The following is a 17,404-nucleotide window of genomic DNA, read 5'->3' as shown; positions in this document are numbered from 1 at the left end:
GTTACAGGATTTAATTCACATGAGTACACATTCATGTTTGGTTCAAACTGTTTTTGAAGTTTTTTTCTCTGTGAATGGTAATTTAAAGACCCACTGGATAATTTGTAGGGTGGGAATCCTTCAAGACTTTGCTTTGTCCAATGATGCCTGTTTTCTAACACTTTGAATGAAGTGCCTTGGATAATCTGATATCAGGTTTAATAAAGTAGACTAATATTTTCCCCATGAGAATGATAATACCATGATACCGTCTACCTTTGTTTGGTGATAACTGAGGGTCTCATACCTGCTTCTCTTTACCCACTTGTCCAAGGCCGTTTTGTATCATCCTCTGCTCTTGCCCATCAAAGTGCAGTGAAACTATTTTATCCACTTGTTTGGGCCAAACAGTTGAGAGTGAACCTGGAGCCTTCCCTCTTGTGCACATGTAATCCACGTGCAAATTCTGTTGCTTTACCTTCAAACCGCAGGCAGCATCTACTCATGTCTCATCGCTTCCAGTGCTATCATCCAGTTCAAGCCATCGTCGTGTGTGACCTGGGCTGTGGGATTAGCCTCTGAACTGGAACCTCTGCTACTTTTACCCTCACTACAGTCTGTTTTCACACAACAATTAGAAGGATCCTTTTCAAATCCAAGTTGAGTCTCGTTTCTCCTTTGCTCAAACCCCTCCAAAGCTTCCCATCCATTTCAAAGTCCTCAGTGGTCACTGTCCTTATCCTCGCCTCCTGCAGCCCTCCCCTTCTTCAGGGAATCCTTGGGGTCCCTTGAGCTCTTCCATTTGCCCTTCCCTGGTATCCCTGTGTTTCCTCTGCTCATTTCCTTGGGTCTCTATCTAGATGCCACATCACCAGAGGCCTTCCCACTCACCATATTCAATCTTTCTCCTCTCCTCTGCTTTATTTTTAAAAGGTGAGTATCCTCACTTGGCATATTTTATATTAACTTCTTGGATTTCTGTCCCCCCAAGATAGAAAGTAAGCCCCACAAAAGCAGGAACACGGTCTCTTTTGTTCATTTCTGTAGTGCTAGTGCTCCTTATTTTTGGTCAATTTCTTTTTGAATGAATGAATGAGTTAATAACCCACAGACATTCCCTCTCATTTACTCCACTGTAAGGAAGCAACTCCTTTCTTTGAAAATTAAGGACTTCTCTCCTCTTTCCCTAAAACTTGAGAAACATTTACTACAGTGCTAGTACTGGCATGCTGGCCCTGGGGAGTATGGGAAAGTCCTCTTCCCTTTACTTAATCAGATTTTTGAAGTATAAGAGTAAAGCTCAAAACCTAAGCCTTAATGGAGGAAAAAATATTCCAACAATTGACATTTTTAACAGCCCTATTGACGTATGATTGATATACAGTGAACTACACAACTTAAACCTTTGTCGTGTATTCCCGTAGGATTGTTTATATACCTGATCATGTCATCTGCAAATTAACACAGTTTTTCTTCTTTTTCCAACGTGGATGCCTTATATTTTTCTTTTTGCCTTATTGCACTGGCTATAACCTTCAGTACAACACTGACTGGAAGTCATGTCAGGGAATGTCTATGGAGATCCTAATAACTCGTATGTTAGGCATGTGAAGCTGTCTCACGGTTCACTGATGCTCTCGGTGTTTTGGGGCCTTTTTCTCTCCCTCCGTTTTGTTTTGAATAGTTTCCATTGTTGTGTCTACAAGTTCAATGATCTTTTCTTCTGTAGTTTCTAATCTGTTATTAAAGCCACCCAGTATATTTTTCACGTTAGACATTGTATTTTTTATTTTGGGGAGTTCAATTTGGGTATATTTGTATCATCCACATCTCTATTCAACATGTTCAGTCTTCCCTTTAGCTCTGGAATATGTAGAATACAGTTATAATAACTGTTTAATGACGCTGCTTTCTAATTTTGACATCCTTGTCAGTTTCAGTTTCAATTGATTGATTTTTCTTCTTATTATGGGTAGAATTTTCCTGTTTCTTTGCAAGCCTGATAATTTTGGATTGAATGCCAGATGTGAATTTTACCTTCTGCCTGTTGGACATTGCTGCATTCCTATAAATATTCTTGATGTTTGTTCTGATATGCGGTTTCGTTACTTAGAATCAGTTTGATCTTTTTAGGTCTTGCTTTTAAGGTTTGGTAGGGGACGGGGCAGCATTTATTAGGGTTTACTATTCTCCACTACTGAGACAGGATGCTTCTGAGGATTCCACCCAATGCCCCAGGAATAGTGAGGTTTTCTAGTCTGGCTTGCAGAAGCAGACTGTGTCTGAGCCCTGTGTGAGCTTCAGGTACTGTTCCCTCTAATTCTCTCCATTAGCCCTTTCCCCCACCCGGCAATTCCTCACATCTGTGTGATTATCAGTACTCTACAAAACATTCAGTGGGGACTGTCCGCATGTCTCCAGAACTCTCCATGTGCTCTTCTCCAGGATTCTCCCATGTGAACCCTTGTTGTTAACCCAACCCTCAGCTTGGTTTTGTCAAGCCAAGGAGTCTGTGGCCTCTGCCTAGTTCCTCCTGGTTCACTGCAGCCTCAGAAGGCTCACCTTGTCCCCATCTCTCAGGATCATTCTCCTTATTGTCTGATGTTCAGTTTCTTAAAAATCATTGTTTCATACATTTTGTCCCGTTTTCTAGTTGTTTAATGTGAGAAGGTAAATTCAGTCTCCGTTAATCTTTTTTAACATTAACCAGAATTTGATCCCCTGTAATTGACATTGTCCAATCCTCAGCCTAGAAGAACTTTCCAAATATTTTCCAAAAGCCCCAACTTCTACATTAATACATTTTTTCCATTGCAGGACTTTGTAAGCTAAATAAGACCTTGGCACTGAATCTTTTTCTTTTTGTCTTTAGAGCATGAGAAAGTATTTGATTTTAGCCCAGGCTCAAGTTCAAAATTTCTGTTTCCTCATGCCTACCATTCTTCTCTCCTTTTGATATAAATGGAAAAAAGAATGCAAAGATAGTCACAGAAATCTATAATTCTTCAGCAAACATTGCTTTTAAGTAGTACTTACATGTAGTATAGTAAATCATCACTTGAAGACATTTAATGGATCGTGGACTTCAATCTTGTCACTTTGTAATCCTGTTGCCCTGATCATATTATTAAACTTTGTCTGGGTATCATTTTCCTCACTTGCGAATTTGCAAAATTATAAGCAGCACAACTCTCTGGGGGATGTAATGACGATCATTTGAAACAGTGGATACAAGAGGCCTTTGAAAAACAGAAAGTGAAATTTTATTGTATGTAGGGCCACTCATATACCTTTACATTAAGGAAATTTAAAAGCACTCTCTCTGAAGAAGAATCATAACGTGGCCCCCAAATTACTAAAAGGTCTCCTTTTGGGATGTACCATCACTCCAAAGCACAGAGCTTGGCAAACAGATCTTACCAACCCAACGCCCCCAACTGCTAGGCACCCTTGTGCAGGGCACAGCCGTGCACCTTAACAAGAGTCCAGGTGGCTAGGTGTACCAGATGCTTCTTGAGAATGTTCCTGTTATTCTACCTGTGTCTTTCCAAGACTAATACCTGCTTCTTCACTAAAGCTTCCTGCCTTCTCTGGACCTAACTCCATGCAAGTCTCTGTCTCCTCTATCTTTTACTTCTTTTTCTCCAGAGGTTATTCTCTGTCCACCTAGAAATATACTCAAACATGTTCATGAAATTGTCTCCCAGTCGCTGGCCACTACTACTAAGTTATCACTCTCTGCCATTTTTACTCTTTATAATTTAACTCTGTGTGTCTTCTACCTCATTTTCTGTTCACTCCTCAAGCCACTGAAATATGGTACTTGTCTCCACCACTTCATTAATACCACACTGGCCAAGTTTACCGATAGTCTCTATGTTGTCAAATCCAAGGGATGCTTTTCTGTTTATTTTATGTGATCTCTGCTGCCTCGTGACCCGTGAGCCCTTCCTCCTTCTTGAAAGTCTCTCTCCCTGGTCTTGGTAACAGTCCCCTCTCTTTGTTTTCTTTCTTCCTCTCTGCCTGCTCATCATATTTATGGATTTCTCCCTTCCTGTTCCTCCTTTAGTGCTTATGTTTGCAGGATCCACTCTTTGCCTTCTATTGAATTAAGTCTTTGTATTATCTTACTTTTTCTAAAGTCAGATCAGTGTATCCAATTACTGATAATCATTTTCACTTAGATACTGTCCCTCTAAAAAAGCAGATTGCCCCACACAGAAATCGAATCATCAACCTCTCCGCCTCCTGTCACATCCACCCCTTAATGGTCCTCTGTCCCCATGAAGGCACCATCACCATGCCAAAATTTCACAGCCATTGTCCTTATTCAATTAGTCAACAAATCCAAGTGATTCTGCATCTTAAATATATCTCAGATCTTTATATTCTGATTCACCCCCCAATTACTAGCTTAAATCAGAGTTTTTTCACTCTTTGTTTAGATGACTATCATAGTTTTTTATTAGCCTTTCTGTCACCAGTCCTGCCCACATTCATTCATTCCTTCATTCAGCAGATATTTATTATTGACTACTCAGTATGTGCCAAACTTCATTCTCAGCCATGGTCAATGCAAACATGGGCCTTCTCTCATGGAGGTTTCATTTTAGTGGGGAAGGTTGGGGAGAGGGTCCCAACACAAAGAGACTAACAACCAACAAGCAAAATATCAGTTACTGGTAAGTTCTTTTCAAAGAGCTTAAATTGTATGGGAAGGGAAATCCCCTCTAAAGAGATGATATTTAAGATCTAAGTAGCATGAAGGGATCAGCTATGAAGAAAAGTGGAGGAGGTAGGGCCAAGATCCTTTACCATTCTATCAGAATTATTTTTCTAAAATAAAACTTTGTCATGCCATATCCTTCAATGTACAACTCTTCATTGTTTGGCTTCTGGTAGAGTTCAGGTCAAGCTTCTTATCTGAGCACATGAAGTCCTATAAACATGGCTCCTGTAGGCCTCTCTGGCCTCAGTAGTCTCTGTCTTAGTCCGTTTGGGCTGCTGTAACAAAATACCGCAGACAGGGTGGCTTATAAGCAACAGAAATTTATTGCCCACAGTTCTGGAGGCTGGAAGTCTGAGATCAGGTTGCCATCATGGTTGAGTGAGGGCTCTCTTCCAGGTCACACTTTTCTCTGTGTCGTCACATGGCTCTCTGGGGTCTCTTTTATAAGGCCATTAATCTCACTTATGAGGGATCTGCCCTCCTGACATAATCATCTCCCAAAGCCCACACCTCCTAATACCATCACCTTGGTCATTAATTTTTCAACATATGAATTTTCAGGAGACACATTCAGATCACAGTGGTCACTAATGCCTGTTCTTTATTTCAGACCTAGGCAACTGCTTGCTGTTCCTGAAATTCACCTTTAATCATTGCCTCCATTTCTCACATGTTCTCTTTTCCTCTCTAGGAAGTCACTCCCCTTTTACCAAATGTATAAACGTGTACTGAATGAGTCGGTAAATTTGCAATCACTACGGCTGTGTAGTACTAATTGTTCCCTACCCTGCCCACAGCATACTTTGGGTTAAGTCTTCATTATCTGGAATAAGCTGGTGATAGATTCTGTACACATTCTTAGTGGGAAGTTAATCCAGCTTCTGATCCCTAGAGTTCCTGTGAATAGCACAATAAACATGCCTAATATGATGAGAAATCCAAGTGTAAAACTAAAGTTGAAACTCATGCAGGAGAATGATTGAATTTATATTAATGGACAAAACAAAATATAATGTAGCTATTCTTTCTTTTTGCTCTTATGCTTAAACTCCAATGAATTTTTAATATTGCTATCATAAACTTATATATACACACAATTACAACATGTAGATGTAGAGATATATTTACAATGATACTAACCTAGTGTTCAGGTTCAGACATAAGGTTATCTTGGTCTTTATTATACATGAACCTGGTCTTATCTTCCTGTTTAAATAAAATGATGAAAACCATACATCCACTAGAAATGTACTACTTAGGCTTTTGTTCTTGAATATAAAAGAGGTAGGACGATTGTTATGGGCTGCATTGTGGCCCCTCCCCCAAATTCATACATTGAAGCCCTAACCCCTAATGTGGCTAATTTGGAGATAAGGTTTTCAGGGAGGTAATTAGAAATAAGTGAGGTCATAAGGGTGAGAATCTAATCTGATAGGACTGGTGTCCTTATAAGAAGAGGAAGACACACCAGAACTCTCTCTCCACCATGTAAGGAAACAGCCGGAAGGCAGCTGTCTATAAGACAGGAAGAGTGCCCTCACTAGAAACCAAAATTTCCAGCACCTTGATCTTGGTCTTCCAGCCTCCAGGACTGTGTGAAAATAAATTTCTGTTGTTTAAGCCACCCAATATGTGGTATTTTGTGATGACAGCCTGAGCTGACTAATACAACAGTATAAACCAACTGAGCAAAGTAAGCTATAATCTAATGTTGACCCTTGCTATCTAATCATCCTGAGTACAGATGGCATTTTAGACTTTCCTCAGTAATTCCCTCAGTGGACATTTGAAGGCTGTGTGGGGTGAAAGGGTTAAGTAATGTTTAACCAGTATGTGTACTTAGTTCTTTTTATCTCCCTGAGACTTATTAGCACTCTGAGTATCAATTCACTAAGAATGAATAATACCTTGAATGACATCAGCTTCCGCCAACATGTAGAGGTTACCATGGTAATGGAGAAAGTTTTTCAGAGCACAAAACAAGTACCATGCTTGATATATTAGTCAGCCAGGGAAAACAGTCACATATAAGCTACAGCATTCATTCAATGAATGGTCATTTATGCAGCATGCATGTTAGCAATTCCGCTGTGTTTTTCGGAACATCAAAAATTTGGCAGTTGAATTGAGAATCTTGGCAGATTTACAAAAGTGGTAACACTCATTTTCAGAGCCTAGTTTTTTGTTTTTGTTTTTTTTTTTTTTCATTTTCTATTTCTTGGAACCCATATTTTCAACAGGTTCACAGGGTTTCTAATCCAAATGCCAAAGTGGAAGTTCTCTACTAGGGCTCAACTCCACTGTTCACTGTAAAATCAGCAGTTTTTCCTCCATCTAGTCATTTAGAAATTATGTTTTTTGTTGTTAATTATATTTGGCCTTTTCTTGTACAATGTTTTATTATACTGCCATGGTTTCTACATATTTCCTTAAGATTTTAAATTTGCACAATTAAAATTGTCTGGTTTTATTAATTATTCTTAAATTCCTCTTAATTGCTCTTTTCAAAAAAGGCTGCAAAACAAAAGAAAAGAATGAACTCTAGTTAAAAATGCAATGACCAATCTGATCTCATATGGTCAGATGTAGATTTTATTACAATATGTAGAAAAGGATCAATTCCTTCCCCATGAGCAGATTACTGGAAAAAGGAAGTAATCATTAGGAACCAGAACCAAAACAGGTTCTCTAAAAGCAAGGTAGGCCAAACTAACATTATTTCCTTTCTTAATTATGCTGTTATACTGATGGCGCAGACCAAAATCATATAGTGATCTTGACTTTAGCAAGCCATTCAACAGGCTCTCCTATGACTTTTGTGCATAAAATTCCCAAATCCTAGTTCTGGTAGGAATTTCTAGCTCTGTGACATTCGCAGCAGGTTGAAGCCAGGTTTTGCAGGGTCCAGGCTACACACTGAGTCTTCAGTAAGAGGACCAGAAAGTTGATCATGCCAGCAACACTGACAATAAAACTAGCAACACGTGACAGTGGCATCAGATGGTCAGGTCTGCAGAGCAGAATTGGGTTTGCAGGAAGTCACTTCATTGATATACCATCTCTCTGCTTTGGACTTGGTCATTACTCAAAACTTGGAGGAATGCAGAGTCTTCTGTTTCCCCACCACATTATAGCTAATAGTTAGTGAAGGAAATGGACCTGGAAAACCAGAAGTGATTGTTTCTAAGCAGTCTTGAAGTACCCACATTGAGATGGATATCGCTGGACTAGACACGGGACCATGCAGTGACTTCTTTTCCTTAGAAATTTATTTAGTTTGCAATGAACCAATTCAAGTATTTTTGTCAGGAATGAAGAAGGGCCACAGCCTTTAGACTTCAGTCACAAAAAAAGTAAGTTTCATGAAAGATTTCATATAATTATATATTTGGACTTATCCAATTTTTCTTTTTTTAATCAAAATGTAGTGACTCCTCTAAAGTAATGATTGACTTGCTGGAGTTGTCTGCCTTCTTCTCTGATTGATACGCCCATAGTCAACTCAGTTTTACTTTTACCAATCATTTAATTTTTAATGTGGAACAATTTAAAAGAGCTTTGATGACCCAATTACTCTGATTTTAATTTTGCAATAATAGAGCCCATTATTCTACATTTATGTGCAAAAATCATTTTGAGAGTTAGTAATTTGTTTTACTTGAAGATGAAAACAAACGAGGTAGAGTAATATTTTAAGGAGATCACCAATACTGTGTGTAAATGACCTGTCTTATATTTTTGGTTACAGCACACTTAACTATATTCAGCTCAGAGTAGATATGACCAGACCACAAAGTCTGGTTTCAGTTCAAGGGCTGACAACAAAAACAACTTGAACTTGGCTGTGGTTACTTTCACTTTGTATTATAATCAAACTGGTTGATACGTAATGCAAAGGATCCGTGTAGATCTGGAATACATGGTGCTGTGTGTGAGCTTTTCGTGGCTCCTCCCTTCCTCACAAATTCTTACCTGGTACCAGGTAGCACCTGGAGTCCACAGGGAGTGGGGAAGCCCCCAATTCTTTATGACCGGGAATCCCAGGATCACTGGGAAACTGCAGGCATTGCTGCCTTTTCAACCACTGTAGCTGAAGTTATGGATACAGATGGCAGATACCCAGCAGCACTTACTGGACATTTCTTGCCACATTTGCACAACTTCTGTATTCAGTTCTTCCTGTGTCTTAAGGCCTGCTCTCCTTGTCAGAGAAATGTTCTGGATATGGCCTGCCATAGCCATGACACTGAGAAATACTTCAAACCACTGGTAATTTAAAAACTGAGAAATGAGTTAAACTACTACTCATGAAGCTCTCAGGATATATTGATAAGGTAGACACTATACAGAATAAATTGTGGGGTGGACAAAAATCACTGCACGCGGTTTCCAACTTTCTTTCAGAAGAAAAGTAAGGTATTGCAAGAATCTGATAAATGTCATGATGTCTCTGACATACGTCAATATCCTGGGTTAACAGGAGTAAAAACAGTGTTTGTAAATGTGTGCCCTCAGCTGCAGCGTGCTGGTCATGGGCATACTCTATGGTTCCATACGTCTGCTACTTAAAATCAGAGAGTCCTGGTGCAAGTAGCTAAAACTCTCTGTGTCTCAGTTTGCTCTTCTGTAAAATGGGCATAATGATAGCAACTGCCTTGTAAGTTTGTTAAGAGAGCAAATGAATTAGTACAAGTAAAGCCCTCAAGCATGCCTGGCGCAAGTTAAGTATGTGAACTAGTACCATGATTACTGCAGGATTCCTAGACTCTACAAAATAATCTTTAACCTCTATACATTCAGGTTGAATTCCACTGCTATCTATTTATCTACTACTGAAGACATTTTGATTTTCACTGGAATAGTCTCACTTTTCTTAGCTCTTCCTTTTTGAAACACGTTGAGTGGAAAATACCACTTGGTTTTCTCTTTCTGAGTTTGGGCTGCCATAGACTCTCCTGGTAGAAGAGGTAATTAGTGAGCAGGTGCAGGCTTGGGAACTTCCTGAAGTGAGAAAATGGAAACCAGAAATGAGATGAGAACTCCTGAAGGTAAATGCAGAGGAAAGGCCATAAAGATAGCGCAACTCGTGTGCTCCTTGATCATCTAGTCAGCTTTTAAGGTCAATGGCAGCTTCCTAAAGACTCAAATAATACCAATAATGACAATAATCATAACAGCAACTGCAGAAGCAGCAGCACTACCACACACTGGTACTGTTCTAATTGTACCAACAAATGTCCCCCACGGTTCATCCTCCCCCTAGCAGCCGCTATTGCTAATTCTCATTTTTTTTGGTGAGGAAGATCAGCGCTGAGCTAACATTCAATGCCAATCCTCCTCTCTCTCTCTCTCTCTTTTTTTTTTTTTGCTGAGGAAGATTGGCCCTGGGCTAACATCTGTGCCTATCTTCCTCTACTTTATATGGGACGCCACCACAGCATGGCTTGACAAGTGGTGCATCGGTCCGTGCCCAGGATCCGAAACTGCAAACCCCGGGCAGCTGAAGCAGAGCAAACAAACTTAACTGCTATGCCCCTGGGCAGGCCCCACTAATTCTCATTTTAATAATAGAATCTGACACAGAAAGAAGTAACTTGTCCAAAGTCACACAGCTTCAGACTGGGGTAGTTAGATATCAAGGCCACATTCTTAAATAAGGCCCCAAACTAACTCCGAGTAATTACTTGAAATTGACAGGCACAGCAGGAATTTTATTAGAAATCCTAGAGTCATTGATGAAAAGAATCTCAAGATGCAGTGCTTCTGTAGACACATTGCTTAGCCTTCTAAATAAGATATAATTTGAAAGTGCATTTAGCCTTATTTAGAAGCAATAATTTCACTGTCATGCTTTAGTACTTGTTTCACACAAAGAAACAAAAATAACTATTAGAGAAGTTTAGAATAGACTTTATGTTTCAAAGTAAGAATAATGCAATTGCACACTTCCGCTTTCTTCATCATCACTCTTAAGATATTTATAAAAAAGACTACTGCTTTCAGTCGTCTAAGAGAAGCTATTAGTTTCTGGATCATAAACAATCCTCCACTAGGGATTTATTTATAATTCCACTCACAGATAAATACAAAGTCTTTTGTCTTAGCTTGACTATTTTTGTTGTAGCAAAAATAGAATGAAGTTTATACTGTCCCAGTTATATAATGCAAAACGTTTTCTTTTCCTTGTTATTGAAATTACTTTACCATTGAAAGGATGAAAATAATCCAGTTATACCTGTGATCATCTGAATAGATTTTAAATATCACCAACTGCATAACAGAATCATGCGTTTCTTCTTTTATTAAACAGCTATGAAATGAGTACATAAGTACTCATAAGTGGTAGACTTCTTGGAATAAACATCTTTAGTGGGAGAGAGATAAATAAATAGAGAAGAACATTAAAATTTTTGTTAGGGCTGGGAAAGAAAGAGGGAGACAGTTGTGACAGAGATTATCTACACAGACTACTTTGGATGGGTTGATTAGGGAAGGCCATCTCCATTTGTGAATTAAATTGTGAAAAAATATTACATTTCTCAGTGAGAAGGATAAATTTCATTCACGTGGTCTAGTTTTAACTTACCAAAATAGTTTTCAAATATCAATAATTTCCAGATAGTCCCCCAAAACAGGAACCAAACACACTTTAAACTCCTCCCCCTCTTTTTTTGGCTTCTTCTACTCAGAATGGTTCATTAGAAGAGATCTAAAAGAAATCCTGTCCACCCACTCAGGTCCCAAAGAAGCACTGACTTCTTTGGTGTGTGTTGTGCATAGTATTCATGAGAATGGCTTCAATTCATCGTGAAGTACTTCTTTGGCTTCTTTCATTTCAATAAAAACTTTGTAAAAATTTTAAGACGGAACTTTGAAACATCAAGAATGCTAACTTGAAATTGGTTTCACAGTTTTTTATCTGGTGAAGATCTTCTCCCTCTTAACTTAGGCCCAGAGTTCTAACCTTACCTGTCAATCATTTGGGTCCCTGAATAATACCTATGAATATTTTAGAGACGTGCCCAGCTAATAATAAGAAGGAAGGGTAGCTATTCCCTATTCCCTATTCCCTATTCCCTATTCCCTATTCCCTATTCCAAAACGTGTACATTTGCTTTCTTTCTTATAAAACATGAGCCCAGATATTTTCTATTTATTTTCTATACTTTAGTTACAATCTATTTACTTGACATGTCATTTTAGTTAACAATTAATGTGCGTGCTGAGGAATAATTTTGAAAGTTAAATATTTGATCACTGCTGGAGATCTGGAAGATTTAAAGATCTTATGTTCTGGAAAAAAAGCAGCACCAGGCTGCTTTCCAGACATTTTTATACAGTGAGTTGTATGCCCATGTTGATTCCTAAACTGAGCCTATTTATTTCCCACATATTATGAAAAATGTTTATTTCTTTCTCTATTCTTATAAAAGCAATGAATAAATAATGTAAAGATTTGAGAAAAAGATTAAAAATATAATTTTGTGTATCTCCAATACCCATAAATAATTATTATAAACATTTGGGCGTATATTTTACAAATGATTCTCTTACAAATTTGGAGACATAATACTCTTACTAGGTGTCATTTCTTTTTTCACTTTAAAATATATCACCACAATTTTCCTATATCTTTAAATATTCTCCAAGAAGATAACTTTTAATGGCTTAGCAAACATTTTTGACTAAAAAAATCTGGCTGCAGAATATTCTATCTCATGAATGTACCAAAGCTTATATTTAACCATTGTTCCATTGTTTGACGTTTTTGCTGCTTCCAAATTTTGTAAATAGAACGGGGATTGCCATCTTTGTTATATAAAGTCTTTGTATATCTCTAATCAACTCCTTCAGATAAATTAGAAATATGACTGTAGAATTTACAATGCATTTTATATGTATGGCCAAATTTCAAAATAAAAGGTTGTCCCAGCTCACATTCCCCCGGCAGGAGGTGAGAATGTTTACCCTCATCCCTTTTACAGAGTCTGGTTTTACTTTGCTGATGTTTGAAGGACATGTAATATTTGTAGGAGAGGAAGATACATGTATTTGGCTATGTAACAGAAATTTAAGATTTGGCAAAGCAGTGCTCAGATAAAATTCATTGACCCGACTACTTATGTCATTAAATAAGAATGAATTAAATTAAACTAAGGCATTTCTTGGGAATTTAGTAAAAATATATCAAAATAAAACAAAAGAGAAGGTAAGAAAAGAACTAAAGATATAAAAACAAAAAGCAATAAATTGGAAATTTAAAGTTAAAAAGAGGTTAAACAGAGACGGAAAGCTAAAACTGGATTCTTTGGCAATGATTGTGATGGATTGTCTCTCGTCCACTCCAGCCGACCACCACCACATCCCAAAGTCTTATCTCCATTGCCGAGGAGAATGTTGGAACCACATTTCCCAGCATCCTCTTCCCCATAGAATTTCAGATCTTCTAGCCGACCAGTAAGAGGGTCTCACTCTAGATTTGACAGGCCAGGGAATTACACGAGAAAGTTGCTGGCAACACAAGGGCTGAGTGAGGATTGAAGAAGCTTCAACAGCATAAAAAAGATAGCACAGCAGTATATGAATATCTTACAGAGTGAATAGAATCCAACATACATGAAAAGAATAATGGCCGCTCCAAAAAGGGATTTACTCCAGGAATGCACTGGTGGTTAAAAATTAGGTGAAATATTGATATAAATCAAAATAAAAATACTATCTTGTCATTTCAGTTGATACAGAAATGACATTTGAAAAATTCCAACACCATGCCTGATTAAAGAAAAACATTTTTATAAAATAGGAAGAGTTAAATATCTCCTTACTGGAAGAGAAGAACACGTGTAAAACAAAACCAAAAAAACAAAACAAAACAAAACCCTGCATCCTACTTAAAGGGGAGATGCTAAAAGCAGTTTGGTTTAGCCCAGATCAGGGCAGGAAGGCCCCCACTGGCTGTCACTTACTAGTCTGTTCAGGAGTGCTAGTGAATGCAGACAGAAGTGAAAAGAAAAAAACGTAAAACTAGAAAGGAGATGACAAAGTTCTTATCTACAGGTGTATAACTCTGTACCTAAATCCAACAGAATCACATAAAAAATGCTACTAAACACAAATACAATAAGTACAATAAAAACTCTTAAATACAAGTCAGAAAGTGGTTGGTTCCATTAATGCAAGCTCCCCAAAACACTGTTTATTCTTTTTATTTTTAATTGAAAGAAAAGTATCAGATTTATAATAATATCCCCCAAAAGGGAGGTTAAAATATCTTAATAAACTTAACAAGAAATATGCAACATATGTTGGGGAGAATTTTAAAAGTATACCTACTCACAGAGAGTAAAAGACAAAAATGAAGAAATATTGGCCACTGGTATGACAGAAAATGGCAATTTTCTTTCAATGAAAAGCGCATGTAAAAATTGACAAAAAGATTATAAACAACTGAATACAAAAGTAAAAAGGGATATGACCAATTAATACATAGGAAATAATTAAAATGCTGATTAATGTATGGAAAGATGCCTACCTTTACTAACAGTAAGAAAAACAAAAATAAGAGTAACAATGAGATATGAGTTTTCACTATTAACAAAAGTTTAAAATGGAGTCAAACTCCAGATTGACAAAGTGAGGAAACAGGAACTCACAACCCCACTGTAGCTGGCACTGCTGCTGTGAGTACAAATATCAGTAGAAATTTTAGAGAAAATTAAAAAAAACAATCTACCAAATTTTAAAATTATGTACATTGTAATTATAACCTGTGACCCAATTCTTACCTTAAAAATGTCAAACATGAATTATAAACAGGGAACTGACCAAAGTTTGCAACCCAAACATTTCAAAAATGGCTTGCTTGGTTAATCAAACCAACCACCCACGTTTCCTACCGCCCAGGCAGGTCTTTTTCTGCCTCTGAAAAAGTTGCCAGAAAGAGCAGGGTTGGACTCCTAGTTGTTTTTCCTTAAATTCTGCACTACCCTGTGCAAAACCAAATAGAATAGGTGTAGAACCTTAGAAAAGCTGATAACCAATCCCTGCAAGAGTCTTACTTTTTTTTTTTTTTTTTTGGTGAGGAAGATTGTCACTGAGCTACCATCTGTGCCAATCTTCCTCTATTTCTGTACGTGGGACGCCACCACAGCATGGCTTGATAAGCGGTGCATAGGTCTACGCTCCGTATCCAAACCGAGAACCCTGGGCCACCAAAGCCGAGCACACAAACTTAACCACTACGCCACCGGGCCAGCCCCAGGAGTCTTACTTCTGCAGTCTCTGTCACTCCCCCACCCCAGAAGTGTGCACCTCTGCACACATCATGGCATCCATCTAGCACACCCCAGCGGAAAGGAAATGATGGCCTTTCACTCATCTGAATAGACCCTTTCACTCTCAGGATGCTATTCTCTTTGGAGTCTTCCAAGTCCTCAATCCATCAATTATCCCATTCTGGCCTGCTTTTCAACAGCTTTCTCTCTACAAACCATTTTTTTCACTAATATTTAAAATTACTAAGGTCTCTCTTTTCTTTTATCAAAAAAAAGGAAGAAGGAAAAGAAAAAGAAAGAAAAATGCGCCTCTAATCCTTCTGCTTCCCAAGCTACACAGCAGATAAACTGGAAAGATTTGTCTACTACCCTCACTCCTCAGCTCCTAGGAGCTCTCCCAGCTAGAGGACCGGCATCCTGCTGCTACAGGACTATCTCACTGCATCCCAATGACCTGTGAACTTGTCTCTCTCCCTCCATCCACTGCACACTTCTTGAGAACAACTGTGTACTGTGTACGTAGTTTCTTTGTACCCCTACTACCCTACCTGGCACCTATTAGGTTCAACATAAATGTTAATTGAATGAATAAGTGAATAAATGTATGGTGTTTGGATTCGTTTACTATGGCAAGTATCCAATATTACTGAAGACAATATGCAATCATAGAAGTGAGTGTTGACTCTGTAGATAATCATAATCATTTAAGTATAATTATATGTGAATTATATATGTGGTATGAATTATAATACTGTCATAGAGCTCATTTCTCTGACCTTTTAGTGAGGTCATTGGGATGTAAATGCTCATTGATTTTTCCAACTTCCCTGAATTTTCTCAAGTTGTCTGTTTGCCTGGAATTCTATCTCCCTTGTCGTTACTCAAAGTCCTCCTTTCTCTACAAGGAACCCCAAAGTTCCACCTCCTCTTAGATGCTCACTCTCATTTCTCTAGCCGTCAGTGATCAGAATTCTTTCTATTTCCATAGGCTTTTGTTTCTTTATATCATTTCATCACATTATGTTATTTTCATATATGGAACAGCAACCTCCACTGGCATGTAAGTTCGTTAAGAGCAGGCTATATACTGCTTTCTGTTTTATGTCTTTCCAGAGTCTATTGGAATTCTTTGCACAGGGTAGGCACTTAATGAATGTTATTTAAATTAAGTGTTGGGGATTTCAACCTCAGAATCACCAAGTTAGCAGAAGATTCTCAATTCCAACAGTGCTTTCTGTGCAATGTTTCAGGAACTGGGCTAAGCTTTTTACGGGTGTTAACTCTTTGAGCTCTCACTGCAATCTTTTGTATAAGTATAATTAATATCATCATCTTGTAGATTAGAGAGAGAAAGTAGCTTGCCAAAGTGTACATATCTGATAAATACTGTGATCTTAACCACTATGCTATATACTTATGATAGTTATATATTGGCGATGGATTTTTCCCTGAGGTACTAATCTGTTAAAAAAAAAAAAAAGACAGAGAGAAAGAACTTTGTTTTCCTTTAGGTAATTCAGTTCAGCTTATTTTATCTCAGTATTAAAAGGTGTTTTTAATCTTTGAACTATATTGAATTTAATTTTAAAATTCAACCACGGTTAATTTGATTGAATTTTCATAGATATGTATGAAATACATGTCTGTGTGTGTGTGTAACATATTAAATTTATATATAAAATATAAACATATGTTATATAAAATATTTTAAATTATATATATTATATATATAATGGATAATTAAGTCTCTAAAATAAACCAAATTTATTTCAAGGATCCAAAATATGTAATGCTGCTTAGATGTGTAATTACACCGACTGAGTGGTTACAACTCTCTTTGAAATGCTTATTTCCCTTCACTGATGGGGTTTTGAGTCTGGAGGTGATCAGGCAGTCACCTTGGCTCTCTCTTTACAGATGATCAGTCACTTAGCCTCTCCCTAAGTGACCAAGGACCCTTCTGCTATTCTGATGAATCCTTACCAAGGCTTTCTCATCCTCTGTCTCCGTGGAGCTACCTATGGGATCTCCAGACAGTGAAGGACCCCCTGCGTTCTAGAACACACATTCAGTTTGGTGTTGTCATGGCAGTGTTCTTTTCTTGGTTACAGAGAAGTGATTGTCATTTTGCATAATTGCCCCGGGGTGGAAGGGCTCTGTTTCTTATCACTGGCCCTGCGTGATCTGAAGACGCTATAGGGTGAGTCAGTGATGGACCCTTGGAAGCTGTGACATGGCCCTTTCTGCCTACTGCCACCACCCCACCTGTATAGTGAGACTTTTTACTCCTCTTGATCTGATGTGCAGCTGAGCCCAAAGTTGGGGAAGGCTATGTGGCAAAGGGGAAGTCAGCACAAAACAGTAGATCGTCAGAACCTCCCAGGGAGATATTGCAGCTTAAATGATACATCCTAGGCTGTCC

Source organism: Diceros bicornis, chromosome 9 (genome assembly GCF_020826845.1).
Source record: "Diceros bicornis minor isolate mBicDic1 chromosome 9, mDicBic1.mat.cur, whole genome shotgun sequence".
Lineage (NCBI taxonomy): Eukaryota > Metazoa > Chordata > Mammalia > Perissodactyla > Rhinocerotidae > Diceros > Diceros bicornis.
This window is presented reverse-complemented; position numbering follows the sequence as displayed.